General features: G+C 47.0%; 1 protein-coding gene across 4 annotated transcripts in view; it reads right to left on the bottom strand.

The window, feature by feature from the left end:
- SETBP1 (SET binding protein 1) overlaps window positions 1-5969 on the bottom strand; it is a 348007-nt gene extending 342038 nt beyond the window's left edge. For 3 of the 4 annotated variants that reach the window (XM_053664235.1, XM_053664238.1, XM_053664239.1), the window contains exon 1: window positions 4874-5969. The gene's annotated coding sequence lies outside the window, so the exon portion shown is untranslated. Of the gene's footprint in view, window positions 1-4246; window positions 4312-4873 lie in introns of those variants that run through there. The other variant, XM_053664236.1, reaches the window with a different exon arrangement.
- Window positions 5970-14367: the final 8398 nt, after the last annotated feature.

The following is a 14367-nucleotide window of genomic DNA, read 5'->3' as shown; positions in this document are numbered from 1 at the left end:
ATCAACTTCTGTCACTTACGCAAGTCAAGGTATCAAAAGCCACAAATGAATGAGGACAAAATGCCCATCTGGCCTCCTTCCCTAGGAGAATCAGGGGGAAAACAGGATATGAAGATATTTTTGAAAAGGGCAAAGTGCCACGCATATGAAAGGAATATTTTCAGTGAGAAAAAATAAGTAGGTTTAGGGAAACATTTTCCCAACCTGGCAAAGTCCTGGAAGTCTAATCCGCTCACCATTCACTCCCCATCTCTCCCGAGCACGTGGGAAGGCGGAGGCCCCCGCGTGCCGGCAGGTCAGCTCAGCCAGCTTTCCCTGCGACTGTTTTACATAGGTCTGCTCATCAGAATCTGTCATCAGTCCCTGGGGAGGTATGGCTTCTTCATCCCAAGTGATTAGAGAGAGGGACAGACAGATAGACAGACATCAATTGGTGGCCTCTAGTATGTGAGTGCCCCTGACCAGGGATCAAACCTGCAACCCTCGGGTGTAAGGAACGATGCCCCAACCAGCTGAGCAACTCAGCCAGGGCTCACCTTCTCCCTTTTATCCTGGCATCATTGGCTCTGAACTGGACAGGAAGTCAACTGTGGGTTTCTAAGCCAAAAGACATTTTTAAAAAATAATGTTTCCTCCACCAGAGAAGGCACCCTCTAAGGGGGGAAAACCCACTTTGAAAGGGAAGCTGATTCAGTCCGAACCTTTAAAACTTCCTGACAAGAACTGTCAGGGCCACAAACTTGGACTCAGTCACCTAACTAAGATTACCAGCCCCCAAAACTTGATATTGCCCCAATTTGGTGTGCCAAAGGAGGCTTCAGGGTCCAATGGGCGGCTAAGTGAAAATGGAAATGAAAACTCAGAACCAGACAAGAATGTAGGAGGGAGCTTCCCCCACACTCATGAAGCACAGTCTGCGGGCACCTTGGTGTTTAATTTTCTGCACCAATCAGGTGTCTGGCTGCCTGAAGTGTATTCCATGTGATGAAGAGTTTATGAAACACCAGGTCACCTTTAGAAATAGCTCTAAAAGAGGCCTAAACCAGTGGCAATGTGTATGCTGATAGTGTTTCTTACCTAATGCCAGCCCAAAACATTTTGGAAAGCTCACCCAGTTTCATAATAAGCCACTGCATAGGAATGGAATTCAACTGTTTTTGTTCCCTTCTTCAAAGGAACCCAAGGACCAGGCACAGTGACATGTGACAAGGACTCTACGAGGCTTCCTGTTTTTAAGGCAACTCTCCAGGACCACAGCAGCCTCCTGAACACCCACTCCACCCCACCAGAGCTGTCCCCCTCAGTGGGTCCCGGAGCAAACTCAACAACATCATACCATTTGTTAACGCGCTACAACTCCTGACAATGCTAATATGTTCATAAAGATTTACCCCATCCTCCGGGAAGGAGCAGAACTGAAGCAACTTGAAATGCCATCAGCAAAAAAATTATTTATCTCCCATTCCTGAGCAGCAGAGAAAGCAAGGTTTCATTGGCCGGGTCTGCCTTCAATAGCTTTCTGGTTTCAATTAAAACTTCAAGTCTCCAAGGGAAAAACTGGCATTCTGGGAGGCTGAGGCCCGGCCAAGTTTCGGCAACTCCTCGGGAATCCAGAAGGGACGTCCCGTCCATCTCGCTACTTCTCTTCTTCCTCCTCTTGCATGGGATAAAGAAGCTTCAGAGTGAGACTGAAGTACAACTAAAAATACTGACCGACTGAAAGAACTCGCCCCTTCTGGAGGTGCATTTGTGTGTCAGACAAATACTGATTGGGTCCCGAATGGAACTGAAAGTCAAGGTAATGGCAGAAACAGAATTGGGAAACCATGGAAAAGTGACTACCTATTTATTTCTTCTTCAGCAAAAACTCCTGCCTCCTGCCTCTTCCCACTGACCATTTTCAACTAGATTCTGCAAAGATTCCAGGCACTGTTTTCTCTTTCCCTACCACTGCCTCTTAGGTCAAATGATTTACGAAGTAGCTTGCCATCAATAATACAAGTACAGGACCAGAAGCTCTCACGGCCCCAAGGTCTCCTTGGTTCACCCAGGGATACCCCAGGCTTCCCCTGAGTGAAGTCCAGAACTAAGTCTGCCAACAGTGCCTTCCTATGTAACATTCTGATGTTAACATACAAAAGATCGGATTACACCATCACTTGTCTAGCCCATTCATGAACATATAAGGCAGTTGATATTTTCTCCAAAGCTAGAAGTGGCCCCTTCCTAACCCTCACTGCTGCCTCCCAGACACTCCGCCTTATGTTCATTGCACGCCTTCCCCTCCCCCACTTCCAGTTTGTTTATTCCAGTGACACATCTATTTTCCCTGCTAACAGAGACAAGTCGGTTTCCCTCCTCTGGCTGCGGACTGGCGTTCACTCACCACCTCCTCCCCCCAGCCCAGCTCAGGTTACTATAGTGGCAAGCAGCTCTCCCAGCCCAGCTCTAACACCAATTCAACTTCCCAAGACTAAGACATTTTTTAAAATTAATGGGGGAGGGGAGACGGTGTGCAAAACAGCACTTTCAGAGTACCCGATCTTCCTAATTTCTCAGCCTATATTCTCTGAAATTTGCAAATACTGCATTCATTCACACACTTCTGATCCGTCTGGACCTGCTTCTCTTCTAGCAGGAAACTCGATTAACTAGAGGAAGAAAACACAGCATCTTAGACTTGGTTCTGAAACCTGGGACTCCCAGGTCAGAGCAGAAAAGATCCTGCCTCCCTCAGGCTGCCTTGGGAGTCTTGGGATGGTGGAAGCCACGGAAAGCAGGAGAAGCAGGAGACAGTGACCTGGGATTGTAAACTGGCTACATTTTAAAGTGCCACAAACTTTCTCCTCCCTTCCACGCCCCCTGGCCAGTTGGCCCCGCCTCCCCATCCCAGCCAGACAACCTCTAACTGGGGTGTGCAAAGGAAGCTCTCCCAGACCAGTCGGGTCTGGCCCCAGTGGGGAAGATGTGGCCTTCACAGAACACCACCCTTCCTCCCTCTCCAGGTCCCTCTTTGAAACCCCACCTCTTAATACACACACACACACAAGCATTTGCAGCTGAGTATGAGTTCAGCTGGGGCAAATACAATTGGCCGGTGTGAACTAAAGGAGGGTAAGACCTGGGGCTGAACTGCCAGACAGCTTTAGTGACAGCTACTTTATAAAGTTTTGTTTTGTTTTTTGGTACAAATCTACAGGAAAAACAGAAAAGCAGGGAAGTAAAGGAAGAGAATGAAAAAATCATGTAAAGAAAAATAAGTAATATTATATTTCCGTAAAGACCATGGACTCCAACCAAACTTCAGGGAAAAGTGTGGAGGGGGGGGCTGGAAAGAAAAGTAGCGGCTGTAGAATTCCAGAATAAATTGCCCTTTTGGAGGAGAGCTTTTGCAGGGATAAAGAGACACACAAATTGGCCTTTTAGCATTAGACGTCAACCATGAGATTATCAGGACAGTTTATTTGAAGCGGAAACAAATCGGAAATCCTTCCCTCAACAGTCCTTTCAGACTGATATACACACCCTCGGAACCCACATACACAACACATAAAGAATACACCCAGCATCAGGGGGCAGTAAGAACCCCGCCACCTGGCACTTCCAGGACCTCTAGCCTCATCTCCTACTTCCAATTGCACAACTTTCTGATCTCCAAAGAAAATATTTCCAGTTGGATCCGATTTCAGAATTGTTGTAATTGATGTGGGTCAGGGGAGAAGGGGTGCTTGTAGTGTGTGGGGAGGGGGACTGAAAGACAGCATTTCGGCAGTTATTTATTTTTTTAGAACCAGCATGCTCTGCCGATCAGAAATTGCTATTATCCAACAATGCTCCCATCGCAAACAGACACCAAAAACAGCATCACCGTTATCACCATCTTGCTATAGATCTGCCCAGTCCAGTATACCTGACTTTGTCTCTGTGGAACTTCTCTAACAGTATTTTAGTCAAAGAGATAATGATCTGAAAGACAAAAACAATAAATCGATCCTGAAGGGCTCCCTTTCCGGAGTGATTTCCCACTTGGAAACCACCAAACCGCCTGCCCTTAATTCCCAAGCCCACGGCTCCTCTTGAAACACACACAATGCGTGCTTTCAGAAAAGGCATTCGTCTGCTTTTAAGGGAATTCTTGTCTTTTAAGAGTCCCAAAACCAAAGAGCACAGGAAAGATACTCGGATCCACTGATTAAGGTTTTAAGAGAAAGACTAACACAGAGCCACAACACAAGTACACACCAACCTTCGCCGGCTGGACCACTTCGTCCCTGTTCTTCTTTCTATTAACGACACGTTAGATTCTGATACATTTCCCCCCCAAAAAATCCAACTAGGTTACAATGTAGCTCTCTAGCTCCACTTAACCTGCAAGTTACAAAGAGAGAGGGGGAAAAAAATCCTGCCGCCTTCCCACCCCTTTCCCTCCCCCCTCCCCCTCCGAGTCCACTCCAACACCAAACCCGCCAGCCCTGGCAGCCGGCGGCAGGACCGAGGGAGGGTGCAAAAGGGGGGGGGGTTGGGGAGAATCAGATTAGGCGAAACTCAATAAGCTCCCAGCCCTGCAGCCTGAAGCTGCCACCATCGCCACCACCAACGGGCCACTCCGAAGGAGCCAGCATCGTTGCCCACCCGTGAGCGGGCCGGAATCGCGCCCATCCTCGGCAGTCTCTCCGGGACCGGCATCCGCCCCCTCGGCCCTGACTCCCCCTTCCCGCCCCGTGCAAAGTCAAAGCCCCGGCGAGGCGACGTTAACTTTTGCATGCAGGACACACACACACACCGCCCGGGCCCCCGGCGTGCGGGGACCCGCGGCGTCGGTGGGAGGCTGGGCGCCGGGCTCCCGGGCCAAGGTCGCGCCGCGCGTGCTCACCCATGTCCCGGCGGCTCCGGCTCCGCTGGCCCCGGCGCTCGCTCAGATCCCGGCTCCGGTCGCTCGCCCGAGCCCCCAAAGGTGCTGCTGCGGTAACTCCATGGCGACGAGCATCTGTCAAACGGCGAGTCGCGGGCGTGCCGCCCTCGCTCGGGGGGCGCGGGGGCCCCGGGCGCGCGGAGGCGGCGGCGGGCGCCCCGGCCGGCCCCGCGCTTCCCGCCCGGCGCGGCCGCCCGCGCCGCGCCGCCGATTGACGGAGCGAGGTTTCAAGGGGGAAAATGGCGTCTCCGGAGCCCGCGGAGTCCTGGAGTAATCACATCCACACGCGCCCGCACGCACACACTCGCTCACACTCGCACACGGGCGCGCGGCGAGCCGGCTAATTTTAGCAGAAACCAAAAAAAAAAAAAATTATATGTATGTATATTCCCGTCTCTCCGATCAATGCTATTTTTTTTCTTTTTCTTCAAAGGCTGGTTTGGAGCTTTAAAAAATGTTGCCGGGTTTGGGCTCGCAGGAGGCGGCGCGCGGAGGGCGAGGGCGCTTTTGCTGAGCTGTGCACTTCGGTCCGCGGTGCCGAGCTGCCCCGCCGCCCGCTCGCTGGTCCGCCCGCTGTCGCTAGTGCTGCCTCCGCCGCCGCTCCATGGCCGCGCCCGCCCCGCGCCCCCGCCGCGTCCCTTCGCCGCCCGCCCGCGTCCCCGGCGAGCGCTGGAGTGGGGTCGGGCCCGTGTGCCTGCCTCCCGCGCCCTCTCCCGAGTCCCGGAGTCCTGGTGAAAGGAAGGGGGAGGGCGCGGGCGGGGGAGGGGGGAGGAATGGAGCGGCCGCGCGGCGGAGCCCAGCGGGGACCGCCACCCTCGGTCCGCCTCCGAGGGGGCGCGGGAGCCCACACTGCTCGCCCAGCGGACCGTGGGCCGCTTTCCCGGCTGGAGCCCCGGGAGGCGTAGCCAGTAACGAGCGACCTCTCCCTCACCCTCCCTCTTTCAGTGAATTTCGGTTAATTTCGATCGATTGGAGGGAGTGGGGGGCTCTTGCCGCGGGAGGAAGAAAACAGTTCGTGGAGGCTGCTCGGGGACCCCTCTCTGCCCCTCGAGCCCCTCCCGCTCCCCAGCGCCCTCGCGGCCCAGTGGCTCCTGCGCTCCCGAATCAGCCGCGGAGACTGGGCGGCCGCGGGGACAGCCGCGGGCTCGGCGCCGGTTCCCGGGCTCAACACTGCCACTATCTGACACAACAGGAGCAGTGTTGGGGGGGAGTTGTGCGCCCAGGCGAGAGATGTGATAGGCTCTGAAAACTGGGTGCATTTTTTTTAACCTGGTAATTACATTTCACTTTCAGGGGGTTATTTTTTGGTAGGCGACATCTATGCATTCAGATGCTTGTGTGCATTCTCTCGTTATTCACAAAAATTGGATACTTGATGGGAGAGACACAGAGAGATGACAAATGACCGTTGTTGGCATGCAGGGTGGTGGAAAGAATAAGGTGGAACGTCTCAGTTCATACAGAATATGGTGATATTTTAATCTCTTTGAGCGCCTACAGTTGGGCTGCAGAAGGGGGTCATTTTCAGGCCACTCAGTTGCAATCTCAGACCACTGAGTCACGGGACTCCTCAGAGACGGGTCCACACTATAGGACAAGACAGGACAGATACGGATTCGGGAAGGTTCGCAATTGATTTTGCCTGAAGACCTTAGGTAGAGTTTCTCAGAACTCTGATTCTGAGAGGACTTTGGATGCCATGCTGAGACACCTTGGACTTTCGGGTTCAGGAATGATTTGCCAGTGACTTGAGGATGCTACCCACCCCCTGCACCCCCACCCCCACCCCCGACAACCATATATCAGCCATGTCTGCCTGTATTGGCTGCTCCATTGAGTTCTGTCCCTGGGCATCTTCACTCTCCTCGAACTTTTCAGAGAAATGCTGCCACTAATTGGGGTAAGAGACTGGGTTGGAGGACCCTCCAACTCCCATCCTGGTCCGTGTCCTGGATGAAATTCAGTCTGATTCTCAACAGAAAATTCACTGCCCTCTGACTCAAATGACCTCCCTGTCTTCTCCCCCCCCCACCCCAGGAATGTCCTGATGGGCCAGAAACATTTCTTCTGTTACCCATCATTGCCAAGACCTCTGTTAAACCCACATCTTAGTAGGTCTCCCACTACCCTTTACACTGGAGTATTGTTTTAGTGGTAAAGTGATGCTTAAGCAGAAAAATCCTCAGGGCATAAGAGTTGGCGATAGAAGTCACAAAACACAATGCCAAAACAGTCATCTCTGTTATCAGATGGCCTCTGCCCATTTCCCTGTGCACCTAGATTTCTCTTCGGAAGTTCACAGAGGCCTAAGCATGTGATGGCCTGACCATTTCCTACCCTTTCCAAATTGAGAAAGTGAGCCCCAAAACTCGGAAGTGTTGGCCCATGAGCACAGGACTGCCTGTTGCTCAAGTCCTTTCTCTTCTGTAACCGAGGCGTACTCACAGGGTCTTCCTGGGTTATATTTCATTGAAGTGCACCTCCAAGAAGCACTTGCCTTGTTAAAGCATTTTACTATAATTGATGGTAAGTCTATATAATTATGTCGCAGCAGAAGTTTACCTGAGATATCACCTACTTAAACCCGTCATCCTGAAGCTGAGGTAAGAGTAGTACAGAGACAATGGACCGTCTGGGGTCTCAAAGTTCAGGCAAAGCCATGCAAAGGCCCTCTGTCCCTGGGCTTCTCATCCTGTGCTTTTTCTGACATGCAGCCCATCTTTCCATCATGAAAGGGAAGGGGAGGGGAAAGAAAGGGGAATCCTCTCACTCTTGGTTTCATACATCTATACGTAAAATATACATACATATGCATAGATATGTATGCATGCATATACTTCTACTTTTAAGTTGCATATAGTATATCATATATGTTTACATTTCAATACATGATAAGATAATAATAAAGGATCCCTGAAAACTGAAGCCCCCTGAATGAACTATCTACGTCTTTCCACAGATATTTATAGATATCGATAGATGCATGGATCTGTATTCAAATTCTTGATGACAGGCACAGAAATTGTTTCATTCTTTCCCTAGTAGGCCAGTCTTGGATTATCTGAGAACTAGATCCTGAAACACAAAAAGTCTGAAGCTGGTAAAGAAGTTGGCCTGAAAATGAGTGCCATGCAATTTTAAGATAACTTTCCCCAGGGCGCTTGAGAAAATAAAGGGACCCTCTCTGAGCAGGTGATGGGCATGCACACAATGTACATCTCATTCCTACACAGTCTCCAAAATCAGCATTCTACCGATAATTATACAGCGTGGACTATGGCAGCAACGAGAGATACAAACTCAAAATCCACAACAAAGTGGGATAGATTGGCGTTCGAACGGCCACCAGAAAGGAGATGTTTACAAACCAACTGGAGCACAGATGCAGAAATGGCAGGAGGAGGGCGAGGTCAGAAACCAAGTCCTCTTTAAACTTGTGGAATATTTATTATCTATTCAGCATAAATACGTTGCCTTTGTTCACATATACTTTTTCCCCCCTATAATCTGTTTTTCTACAACCAAAGATGAAACTTTTGAGGATTGGGCTGTGCCTGAAAGGACACTGTCAATACAGGTGGGCAAGTATAAATGTTCCTCCGACATCACCAACTATCTGACTTTCTGCCAGTTGGACTATTGCTCTGTGTTCTAGGCACCCACGTGCCTAATCTGCAAAATGACCATCACAGAAGCCCTCCCCAGCTTGCCCCAGACCTCACATCAGATATTGCAAGCATCTGTAAGATCCTTCCTTCCCTCCATGACTTGAGAGCCAAATAAAGGGCGTATGTGCAAGCAAACTATGGCTCCAAGTGTCAAGTCATTGTCACATTTTTTAGCTAAAGAGCTGAAAGAAATTAGTCAAACCCACACATTCTCCCTTTATAAAGCAGTTGAGATTGAGTAGTATAATCAAATACTCAGAGCCAGTCACTCCCCTGCACATATACATACACATTTCTTGGGTTTAAATACAACGCCGATTCTCCCCTCTTTGGAAAATGAGGTAGTATTATCTGATGTGATTTTTCTCAACACATACTGTAAATCAGAATTACCTGGGAGAATTACCGTTGCTTAGGAGCCATCTTGACTTAGTTGGTCTTTATAATAAAGGCCCTGTGTGTTTCCAACATGCAAATGATTGAGAACCACTAATCCAATACATTACATACCCCCATGATGTAATCCAGACACTTGGCTCCTATAATCTTAGGTTACGTAGCATTATAAAAGGTGCAGCTAACCAAACCAGGTGACTACCATAGTGAACTGTGCAGCGATATTGGACCATATTTAGAGTTTGGGAGCAATTGTGGAAAGGTAGAAACTGGGAGTATGTTTCAATGATGCCATGGAAAGATCACACACCAGATTGTTAATGAGACATGGTTTTAGGCTTATTTGGCAAATACCCTCACCTCTCTGACCTCAGATTCTCCTTTTGCAATGGGGGGGGGTATTCTAAAGTCTTCTGGGGAGCATGTCACCTGTAGAATGCTTTCCAGTTTTGATGCTAGGACATAAGAGACGCCCAAGAGAACAGTGAGAGTATATTGTGAACAACAGAAGTGGAAGGTGAAAACTGTCTTTAGATGTAAGAAAGGCATCAGGGAAAAAAGGGTCAGTTTCCTTGACTCTGCTCTGGGAGGCATAACCAGTCCCAATCAGCTGCGCTTATAAGGAGGTAGAGCTCAGTTCAATATAATAGAAAATGCTGTGATTAGACCTAAGATGAGAACAGATCGTCTTGAATAATAATGAGCTCCCTGTTGTAAGAAGTATTCCAGTAAAGATTCTGTGCCCTTATTTTTCACTTCTCTCCAACCACAATCTGTGAACTCCTTGAGGTCAAGGACCTTCCATTATACCTCTGTATCTTCACTAGATAAAAGCGGACTTGGAGCCCAATGTATATCCAGTAAGAGTTGGTAAAATATCAAAAATATTTAACAATATGACATGGGACCAATTGGTCACAATAGACACTGACACTGGTCTTGCTTGGCTAAGTGATGTTTCTTTAGTGTTTTGGATCCTGAGGAAGGACTAGGTGGTTAGAGCGAGAGGGATGGGGTGGGTTTGGAGCAGTGGTTAATTTAAAATTTTAGTACTTGGACATCATCGTGCCTACCTATGCAAAGTAGATGAACATTGGTCCTGTATCATGAATGAGTGAATGAAGAATGATGAATCAGCCTGTCAATAAAGGCTACCATGGGAAGATAGACAATGGTAGACTTGGATTCTAGTCTTGCTCTGCCATTAAATGGCCAGGTGAAACTGAGAGCCATCATCATGCACTAAAATAACCATCATTGTGAGACTTGCAGGAAATATCAGATATAAAGTTACATTACAAAGTTGAAGAATTCTGTTTGAGGATTGTTTTTGATTATTAAATATGATGTGAACATTTACATGACTGTCTCTAGATGTACCCTGACTCTCCCGCCTCTATCCTATCTCTTAGGTACACATCATATCTTCCTCTCTCTAGGAAGTGAGAGAGTAATTTCCACTCTTGATTATTCCTACCCTAGCCCCACTTTGGAAAGGGCTCTTCTCTCCAGTGGCTTCCACTGATGCTACTTTGGTTGCTAAGCAACAAGGAGCTAAGCAGGAGCAAAATGTAATTGTCCCAGGAAGGGAATTCCAGGTCTGACAATGACTGAATTGCAGTTTTGGAACCTTTGTCTTCCTGGCTGTGAAAAATTCACTAAAGGAAGCTTTCTTGGCACATGGTTCCTGGTATAAATGCTCCAAGACAGCAGCCTTCCCTACCTGAAAGGCAGCAAGATGTGCGGAGGAGCATTCTTCTGGGTTTTCATTTTCTGGCTCCCTGGCTGATTTTTTTGTCACTGACTTCATACAGCCCCAAATCCCCAGCAAGATCTGGACTTCTTCCAATTCCTAACCGAGCCTTAGGAGCCCAGGTATACAGAGTGTATGTTTATATCACTGTGTGTGGCACAGGAGCCAGAAGTGGGTCCCAGAAGAGATCCGAGTTCTTCATTTTTTTCCAAGAATCTACCTCCTTGGGCCTTAACAGGCAGAAGTATGCACAGAAGGTAGAGTGGGGATGGCTTGTTTAACCCAAGAGGGGTTTACTGAAAGAATACAGGGGAGCCTCCAGGAAGGCACATACACGAAGCATAATCAGGTCTCAGGGGGACTGGGCAGTTGCCAGGCAGCTCCTCTGTCCCGCTCCCTCTCCAGGGTCACCCTGACTCTTGCCTGTGCTTCCCTTCATCTCTCTGTTCCATCCTTGTGGAGACAATTTTTTTTTTCTGCAAGGTGCTTGGGTTTGCTCCTTCACAACTTTGGCAGGCATCTGACTCTTGTTTTCTCTATCTATGACAACCTCAGCTGCCATCTTTTCAGGATTCCATTTTCTTGTAAAAAATCTCATTGCCTCCCAGTGCATGAAAGGTGCCCTCACAGTAGCCACGACTATGGCCGACAGGCTGGTGCACACGTGACCTTACAGCCTCAAACATTTCTTGAGGAGGATTATGGCGGATTTGCCTATGATGGGACATGGCCTAGACTGGTGTTCCAGGTATGTTTTGAATGAAGAGCTAAAACTCTTAGCAATTTTACATGTTTCTAACACCAAGGGCATTTTGTCACATGGGAAGAACTTGGACTTTGAAGCTAGGCAGGTTTGGGTTTGACTCATTGGGAGGAAAACTAGGCAAGCAACTTCTCTGGGCTTTAGCTTCTTCACCTGAAAAAGGACAAAGGTAGCATCAACTCTCTAGGGCTTAAATGAGGATTAAGTGTAGTTAAATAATAAAATGTATGAATGCGTTTTTTTTTTTTTTACCAAGATTGTGGTAGATGCTGTAATGCTGTAAGAGTACAGGAAACACATAGCACGCGTGTGTGCACATGCACACACATGTACTATGGAAAATACAGACATTTACTGAGGAAGATACAAGATACAAGAAACATTGTACACAGGACAATGGCACCCAAGTCCCCTTCAAAGTGGGCACCTTGGAACCTCACACAGTTCTCCCAATCACCATCAATTGCCCCATCATATTTTCCTGAGTCTCATCAACAATCTGAAATCTCTTCCCTTTCAAAAGTCATTTTAGTTCTGGGAAAAGCCAGAAGTTGCCGGGTGCCAAATTTGGGCTGTAGTGGGGCTGAGTCAAGTGGGTGAATTGATGTTTTGCAAAAGAAACTCCACATAAGATGTGATGTATGAGTGGGTGCATTGTTGTAATGAAGCTGCCAATCACCAGTTCCTCATAGCTGTAGCCTTCTGAATCATTCAGATAGTTTCCACGGAGGAATGTTCAATCTTAATGCAGAATCTGATGCAGATTCACTCATCATTTTGAATGTGATGGCCACACAGTACCCATACTCACTCAACAGCGCCCACTGCCCCCACTGGCTAGCACAGTGAAGTCGTCAGTGTTCACACATGCACATGCCAGTCCACTCTCCTTGGCTGCCAGGTTACTTCAATGTCACAAAAACTGTTCTAATTACATTAACTATGACTGGACTTTTTTTTTTGGACAGACTAGATATATAAATGTATGCTATGACCATGGGCAAACATTAATTTGAACTCTGCCCTCTCAGTCATTGGGTTTATTCCAGACTCTGGGATTAGAATCCACAGAGTCATTCTTTGCCTCTTGGTAGTCATGCTATTTATATCAAAGCACCTATCAAATAGAGCACTGTGGATCCTGACATCAGATAGATCTTCAAAAATGTCATTTGGTTTAACCCTGGTGGCAAATGATCCAGCACAAGGGACATGAAACTGAACCAGCTGAGGAAGCTGAGGCAAATTATTCAATATTGCAAAGCCAGTGGGTAGTAGAACTAGGGTTAAAAGCCCAAGTAGTATGGCTTCAGCGTCCACCCACGCTCTTACCTACAGCTCCATACAGCCTCTCTAATTCAGCACTGCCTGCCCGGAAAGCAACAGAGAGACACCTGGATGCCCCTTACATCACTTATTTAGGATGTATTCAATGAGCTTGTTGATTTCACCCTTCTAAACGAAATCACAGTATCATTGAAACTTCAAATTATAGAGCTGGCAGGTTTGTTAGAGATCATTTGGATCAAGCAATTCATTTTGGAGATGAGAGAAAACTGAGAACCAGAAAGATAAACTAACTTTCCCACATTTTCATGCAGCTGACAAAGCCAGGTTTAGAAACCAACACAATGAATTGCAGTTTCCAGAGCCTTTCCCTTTACAACCAGCTGCCAGCCCTTTGTACCCTCTCAAAACGACTCAGATTAAGAAAAAAAGAACTGAAAACTAGGAAGTTCATCAAACGGGCACCCCAATGGGCCTTCAAAACAAGGATATCTGGATGCGTTCTCTTTGAGAAAATAATTTGCATATATTTTTTGTTTTTTCATTTTTACTCTGAATTGTGATCCAAAGGAAAGAAAATGGGATTGAATTTTCACAGTGAGACTGAGATTGTCTCAGCAGTAACTCAAACTTTGTCATTAAATAATTGATGGTAAAAAGATATGTTTAAGAAAAAAGTAAAAGAAAAATATTTTGAGAGGTTAAGGGTAGACATAAGTATAAACTCTCGTTTGGGGCATTACTAAAAATCATTGGTAAAAAATTGTGTAAAGCAAAATCAATTATTGCAATGTCATATATTCATAGTGAAAGATACAGCATGCATGCATCCATCTATATTTCAAGCCTTTGGACGCAGGGCATGACAGGCATTGTGAAATGTATACTGAAGGGTTAGATACTCTCCGAGCCTAAGAGACACGCTCATTTCAGACGGGAACTCACAATCTTTAGTTTCGAGTCAGCAGAGAAATTGATTGAACGCAATTCTGAGTTCAGTTGGAAATGATGACCTGTCCAATCATTTGTATCTTTGCTTATCCGTACTCTCAGGTAATTGTACCAAGGTTATTGGCTTCTGGGTATCTCATATAGTATTATAGATAAATGAGTTCCCTCATAGACAATGGTATGAGTACCTACAATTGATTATATTACCTATAATCCATGTCAATTATTTAAAATTAGAAGAAACTGATATGCAGCAAAAATGTCTATAAGGCCCTGAAACTGTCTTCGGCCAATTAAATTATATGTGTGCATAAGCATTTCCATTCTAGTCCTGAATTTCTCTACTGCCAAGTTCTCTCTGAACATGAGATAGCATGAGCATATTACTGAAGATGGTGGCTGATACATAGAATTGCAAGTAAGCAAATGGGACCGGCTTCCATCTCATCTTACCTACCTAGATTCTCTTTCTCCCTATTCTGTATGAACTCTCATTTCTTCAGGTCGCTCAAAATTCTGGGTATGGTGATACATAATCACTTGGGCATTATTACTATCTGTATCTAATGCTTTATCCACTGGAGTGGACTGTAGATAGTTGCTGAGTCGTGATACATAATATAATTATCTTAAAATG

This window comes from Artibeus jamaicensis, unplaced genomic scaffold (genome assembly GCF_021234435.1).
Source record: "Artibeus jamaicensis isolate MK-2021 breed Jamaican fruit bat unplaced genomic scaffold, CSHL_Jam_final contig_354, whole genome shotgun sequence".
Lineage (NCBI taxonomy): Eukaryota > Metazoa > Chordata > Mammalia > Chiroptera > Phyllostomidae > Artibeus > Artibeus jamaicensis.
Note: the sequence above shows the minus strand (reverse complement) of the source record. Positions and strands in the feature narration are given on the sequence as shown.